Source organism: Parambassis ranga, chromosome 16 (genome assembly GCF_900634625.1).
Source record: "Parambassis ranga chromosome 16, fParRan2.1, whole genome shotgun sequence".
In the NCBI taxonomy this organism is placed as follows: Eukaryota; Metazoa; Chordata; class Actinopteri; family Ambassidae; genus Parambassis; species Parambassis ranga.
Window position 1 is genome coordinate 20,432,820 of NC_041036.1, and position 7,673 is coordinate 20,440,492.

Here is a 7,673-nt window from a genome sequence, read left to right on the forward strand (position 1 = left end):
CTAATGCCAATGCTATGCAGATAATCTAAAGCAGCACTTCAGCACATGCAACAATATATGTTGCCAGATTTAATGCCAACTGCCCTGCAAAATCAGACCAAACAAAAGATAACATCATAACAACCCTTCTGTTTCTACTCTCTGTAAACCTCCTTTACAGATAGAACACAGAACAGCTGCAACACTGCATGTTTTATGGGACCTTGTTAAAGCTAAGAAGCCATTCGCTGATGCTCCGCTAATTAAAATGTATGCAAATGATATAGTTGGCTAACCTGGCAAAACGACGAGAAAAACAGACACCATGTCACTAGCCACAGACTCCTTTGTTTCAAAGTGTACTTTTTTCTTAGTTTGACCATCAAACCAGGTCTTTGCTTTGGCATGCTTGGCATAATTTGGCCCTCAGCTAAAATGAAACAGGGAGCTGTTACTGAATACTTTAACATAAAAAGCAAAGTATCTTGGGAAGATAAAAAAAAGTGAGAGAAACTTTGAAAATTAAGCAATGTAACACTGTTATTTTGGCTTAAATGTTGCCTGGAAAAATGTTAAGTATATCTTAAAAACATAGTTTATGTCTTTGAGCATTTCTGCAGTCTATATATATATATATATATATATATATATATATATATATATATATATATACTCACCCACTAAAATCTTAGTGTGAGGGGCTGCTTCATCAAATTGTAAAATGTTGGATTATTAAGATTTATGTATGTATGTATTTATATTTATTAACTGAGCATATAAAATATAATAAGTTAAGTATAATAAGTTACAAATGTTTGAAAAAAATGAATTTCTGTTTATTGAAAGTACTAACAATATTTATGTTTATTTGAGTTAATAATTTGTTATCAAATGTATTTATTAATAATCAATCCCCACATTTCTTTATGTATTGGCCACTAATTCTCGTAGAAGTTGTGTAAATGTGCTTCAGATAAGTCGGGCCTGAGACCCACAGTCAGACACAGCCGGTCACATGATGTGATGACCTTCATTAAAACTGGTTAACCTTCATATTTACTGTAGACACACACACACATTCAGCCTAATTTTGTTGGCTTGTGTTTCCAACTGTTTTGAGGTTAATGCCTCTCACAGCTATCATGTCTGATTTCAGGGTCACACCAAACACTTCAGTGATATTACACAGATGACATCAACACATAGACTAGGCCATTTTAATCCATGCCCCCAAAAACACAAAGACGGACGCACCACACAGCTCATATAAAAAGTGATGCCATCCTCAGCATCACCTGCCTGCGTCTCTTCTCTTCTCTGTGTGTCGTGTTATCACTGTGTATGCAGCATATTGAAAAATCATTTCTAATAAAGCCGAACAAACACAGAGACCCACATTTCACATCTCACTGCAGTTATTATTATTTCCATGGCACGTTCTATCTTCAGAAAAAGATGATTGAATCCATGCCAATCATAACATGATAGCCAGTGAAGGATGTGAATGGTAACACTGCAGCAGCAGCAGGGGTAGCACAAACCAACATCTGCCCCAGATGTAATTAAAAGCAAGAATAGTGACCTGCAAATCTGATTACAGTGAATGCAGCGCCTCTTGGAACACGCACAGTACAGTGTGCAGCAGCAGACCTGGGGGTTATTTTATGACCTATATGTCTATACGTGCAGAGAGACTCTCTCACTGATGACTGTGTGCTAATGAGAACAGAATCTGGCCTTGAAGCTTGTTTCATGTTTTGTGCACATATGGAGATGAGAACATGCTTTCTGCTTTATTTAAGCACAGTCAGATTCAAAGGGGTCGCTCCTTAACATGAATGGTAGTCTGATACCAGCACAACCCCACGAAAAAATCACGACACATGGTTACATTTATACTTACAGGAACATATGATCACATTCCCTGGTTTCATGTGATCATGGGACTGATATAGCCACAAAGTCTGCACTAGGAGTCAAAGTAGGGGCTGGTGGTGGTGGTAAAGGAAACGTGGAGTCTGGAGTCTGAGCCCCCCTGACACCACATGCTGTTTTACTTTCAATTGCTATGAATGTGTTTGGCTGTAGTTGGGTTCCATTTTACTCACAGTTTGAGTTGGACATTAAAAACTACAGGTTAAGGTTTGGCATTAACAACAGGGTAACGGTTTGAGGAAAGATCAGCATCATTTATAAGTTACCATTGCTACGAGCCTACTCCTGGTTGGCTGTTATGTTTTCCTGCTAAGGACAGGCTGTCTGTTACACCCACATGCAAGTTGAGTGTGTGACACTCCTCAAGCAGCAGACTTTTTGCAGATGGGGCTAGAGTAACCGTGGTAACCAAGGACCCAAATGATGTTGTGGGGGTTCTATGCCAAAACTGAACCAATGAGAAACAGAACGTCAAATAACTAGAAGAAGTTACTTTTCATAGTAACAAGTGACTCATTACAATGTAGAAAAGTATAGCATTGGAGAGCTCCTGTCAGAAATGGGAAAAGGGAAAAGGACTCAAAAGCATACAAAGATTCAGTCGGTAAAAGGATCAATCGAAACCTGCAGTCAGTCAAGAACAGGCAGTAGCACAAATGGGCTAGGCTAAATCGAAACAATGATGCAAGGTTCTGAATCACAAAGGCAGTCTACACAGGCGAAGGGACAAGGAGCTATGTAAAAGCAAACAATCCAAAAAAACAGAAAAAAGAAAATAAGGCTGGAACACACAGCAAGTCGTACAAGATGCTCTGGCAAGGAGTGAGGGAACACACACATTAAAAACATGAGGGAAGCGGAGACAGTCAGACACAGGTGGCACACATTAGGGTGGATCAGGTAATCAGGAGCGGAGGGAACACATGAGGAAAGGGAAAACTAAACACATACATGAGAGGGAGATTAGCATTTCAAAATAAAAGCGGAAGGAAAAAACATCAAAATGTTAAAGGTAGGGTAGGAGATTTTGAAAACTCAGTGAGAGTCAACCAGATTTCGAAAGTAAACACACGCCCCTTTCTCTCGGAGTTCTCCCAACCAGTCTGTGACTTCGGCCATCATGCACGTACCTCTCTGGTGCACAGAGCAGGAAGAGAGTGACAACCAGCCAATACTACATGCAGGGGCTCCTCGTAGGATTGGCTGATGTTTTTAGTGTTTTATAGCTTCCACAGATGATTCATATTCTTCGTTTTAAAGAGAAACTGCCGAACTAATCGGTTGCTATCGGATTGTAAAGAGAAGTTACACTAATTTAACAAAAAGTGCATCAGAAGGAAATCTATTACCCTACCTTTAAAAACATAACCTGAAGTGAAGACCTGTGCATCTTCCTTTAAATGCATTGACTTTCAAACACTGAATGATCTATAACACCTATAGTGGTGCGTTCACACTAACAGTGACTAAGGCTGGAATAATCACTCGTGAAGTATAGCTGCTAAAAAAGTTTGCTTACGTCGCTCAAATTGCTCATGATGTGAGCAATGCCAATGTTCGATTTTGCTTATCCATTTAAAGGAGCTGTATGCTTTTAGTACAGGCAGCCTGACAGCTGTATGCTGGGACTTTGCTTGTAGCCAGTGCTTCAACAGCAATTTGTGCTGTGATTCCCCTCCAAAAAAAGAAAAAATTCACACAACTCAGCAGGCCAACCAACAGCCTGTGACATCTCGCCCAGGCCGGAGCCTTGTTGTGGTGATCTCTAAAAGCGAAAAGAGTCGGATCATACAACGCCAGGTGAACAGTGATGGAAGTGATGGAAGTGATCAACTTCTCGTACGTCATTTTGATAGGAACTAAAGTACAGGAAGTTTCCGTGTATGTTCCACGAGATCTGCACAAGCAAAGAGCACTGACATTCCAATTTAGTCGCTCTTGCCCATAGAAAGTGATTTTACAGCTTTAGTCGCTGTTGGTGTGAACGCAGGGTTAACCTGAACCTTGAAGCCAACAGTGACAGACATGACAGATGCAGCAGACTATTGCCATCAGTCATTTTATCGTTTGTGTGCAAACTAACAAACTTAACAGCAAGAAGGTTCCTGGTTCCAGTCTGGATGGGGCTTTTCTGTGTGAAGTGTGATGTTCCCCCTATGCCTGTGCGGGTTTTCTCCGGGTACTCTGGCTTCACAAACCACAGACGTGCATGTTAGGTTAACTGGGGATGGAATCGGCTGCAGGTGTGAGTGTGAATGGTTGGGTGTCTCCATGTTAGCCCTATAACAGACTGACGCCCTGTCCAGGGCATGGCTGTACCCTGCCTCTTGCCCATAGACAGCTGGGATAGGCTCCTGCAGCCCAATGACCCTACAGGATAAACAAGTTACGAAAGCAACTTACCCTAACACTGTTGCTGGTTGAGAGTCTCATATGACTAACACCACCCATCCTATCACTGACTCAGCAGCCGCCTGTGGGTGCCCTCTCACAGCAGGGAACAAGGGCTGTCAGAGAGGTGTCATAGGTGTCAGAATGTGTTGAGGATGATGGGTGGTGATGAAAGGATTTAGTCCAAAAATACTTGATCAAGTTGAAAAAAAAGATGATCATCCATGATGAGGGTTATCACAGCAGTGAGACCAGACAAAGACACGTCTATATCATAATCTGTGTTACTTTCTCTTAATCCCTTGTAATGTCCACTCAATGGGCTGACAACTTTTAAACTTTTTGCTAATTTACTCTAAACATTGCTCTTCAAACCAACCTCCATAACATCTGACAGTAACAGTGTGTTACTGTGTTCCTGGGCAGCTGCTGCAGGTCTATTTCAGTTAGTGTATACAAAGTGCTAATCTGTGCACCAGAATCAAAGAAATCCCTGCAACTACAAAGCAAAGGGTGTCATTTTTGGTCCTTGTCGCTCACTGTACTTGTGCATTAACCAGACAAAGGACAGTTAAGAAACAATGGCTCTGAGGAGAAGGAGCAGAGGAGACAAAGAAGAGGCTGCCAGGGAGGAGTCTTTGTGCGTCTCCTTCACTCCACCAGCTCCCGTGGTGCTGTGAACCGCTGCCCTACTTTAGCCCTTTCCATTTTTTATGACACCCACATACATACACTTATTGACATCAATGCAGTGCACACACACACAATATGCAGACACAGCAGTGAAATGTCAGCTGTGAGAACATGCATGGCCACACAGCAATGTGAAAACTAGAAAATGATGCAGTTTGCAGTATTACCATATGAAACAGAGTCAGCTCTCTGCAGGTGTATACTCTACTGTAGATATGATTTATGTGCATTGATTATGCAGTGTGCACAAGGTGTGTGCAGGTGTGTTAACTTTACAAAGCCTGTGCTTATCACAGAACTTTATTACAGGCAGCTGAGAGGGAGAAACAAATGAATGAACTGAGAAGACATTAAAAAGTGTTAAATTAGACATTTGTAATCATACTAAAAATAAAAAAGCATAGTAAAAGTAAAAAATAAAAGTTAGTAATTAGTAACATTTTGATATAACACAAAATTAGTGAGATTTAAATTTGAACTATGTAATCGATCAATTAGCTTAAAAAACTAATCTCATCCATTGTATGTGAAGAAATATTGATAAATTAAAATGAATTAAATACTATGCAAACTTCAGACTAACAAGACTAACTTTTTTCAAATAAGTTCTCAGCCAGTAATTATGGAGCAACAATGAAGCCAAAAAGAAAAAAAACATGTTTAATTCTGGGTCCCCTCTTAATGCTTTTATAGAATTTACTTAAATGAGCTGCAGCAGGTGCTGCTGATGATCAGTCCTTGATGAACTGATCATCAGCAGGTGACAGACCTCTATAAACACAGATGTTCTGGAGCATTCAGGTGTGTGTTAACACAATGACAATGGTGTAAGAGAAGCAGCTGTTGCTGCACATCAATCTGGAAAGACTTCTGAAAGCATTTCAAACTGTTTGGAGTTCAACGTTCTACAGTGAGAAAGATCATTCACAAGAGGGAAACATTCAAGACAGCTGTCAATCTTGTGGAACAATGTCTTATTGATAGATGAGAGCAAAGTGGAGCTACAATCAGATGATTTTTTTATAATGTCGTTTCTCACAAACACACACATCTAACTTTTGAAGGTGATTGTAAGGATTCACATGTTTGCGCTGAAAGGGCAACAGGCAATATATATGCACACATCTGCATGCGTTTGATGAAAATACATTTAAAAAATAGAAGGTGATTAATTGCTTTATGAAGAGCTGGATCAATAAATGTGAAGGAAAACCGCTATAACAGAACCCAGACCCAGAATGACCTCAGAATGCTATAAATGTTTTGGTCCTTTTTTCAGATTTAATAAATCTGTTTCCTAGCAACAAACCATGCATTCATTTATCTACAGTATATGTTGATGTAGGTGATTGGGGGTTTTAATGCCAAAGCAGGTCTATCCTCATAGCTGACGTTGCACACTCACCTGCCAGACAAATCACTGGGATTCACAAGCAATGAGGTAACACAGCCATCACTATGGCAACAGGTTCCTCCAACAAAAGGGCAAGGACCTGCAGCAGGCTTCAGCTGCTGCTGGATGCACACACACACACACACACAGCTGGATGCACTCAGGGTTCAGTGGTGATGCAGACACACATACAGCATGGGAGCACACAGACTGATGCACACAGCTGTAAGTGACACAACAATGAATCTGGCAGTGTGACTCTTCTAAATCACGTTAACTCTTCAGGCTCCATCATGATGCAGCAGGCTGAAGAGGGTCTCTGTACACATCCATCGTGTCGCTCCTGCACGTCTGTGCATCAAATGTTGACACGTGAACATGTCACTTTATTCTGTGTGTTTGAACACACTCTTCCCCCAGAATGTTTTATAATTTACATGGCTGCTCCCTTCAGCCTCCCACATCTGCACTAAATCTGCCACTACTGATGAGCTTCACCACTCAGCTGTCCACTCTGTGGATTCTCCTGCACTCCTTCAGCTTTTTACCAACTCCGACCCTCCAAGCATGGCTGTCACCTTTACCCCACAGCCTCTATGTCACAATGAAGGGGCCAAACATATGCAAAGCAATTTTTTAAACCATTTTTTGGTGTCCATGGGTATAAATGGACACAAGCATCCACAAACACGTCAATCATCTCTGCTGTCAGCAGCACAGCAAACATTTCACCACCTCTCTGAAAAGGTCAAGAGTTCTGTCTATGTGTCAAATTAAAGCACTCTTGTGTTATACTCTCGACCTCCTTCCACACTGGTTGTCAGATATTTCTGTGAGCATCAGCAAAATGCAAATGTGTAAGATTTTATGCTGCTACTTTGAGTAATTGTCCTTTACTTACAGAGAGGTCAAAGTCGAACAATGTCTGTACGGAGAGCTCCCTCCTTTTGAATGATCTATGGAGCCCACAAATGTAAAGTTCATGAAAAATAGATAATATAATATATACATAACTGTGAGCATGTTTCCAATATAAGGAGTTAAAACATGTAGTTCCAGGTTTAGATTTTTTATGGCTTTTCAAACTCATTCTATTGGCTCACTTCGTGGCATCCACCATCTTGATTTAAGACCTCCAATGACCAGTAGACCTCCTACAGACACATAATTCAGCTGCCATCAGTGGGGAGAATTTCCTGCCGCTGTGTCAGCTATATTCTGAACTGACCAATCAGCATCCTGGTATCGGAAATATAAGCCTAGCAATTCTGATTTATAATCA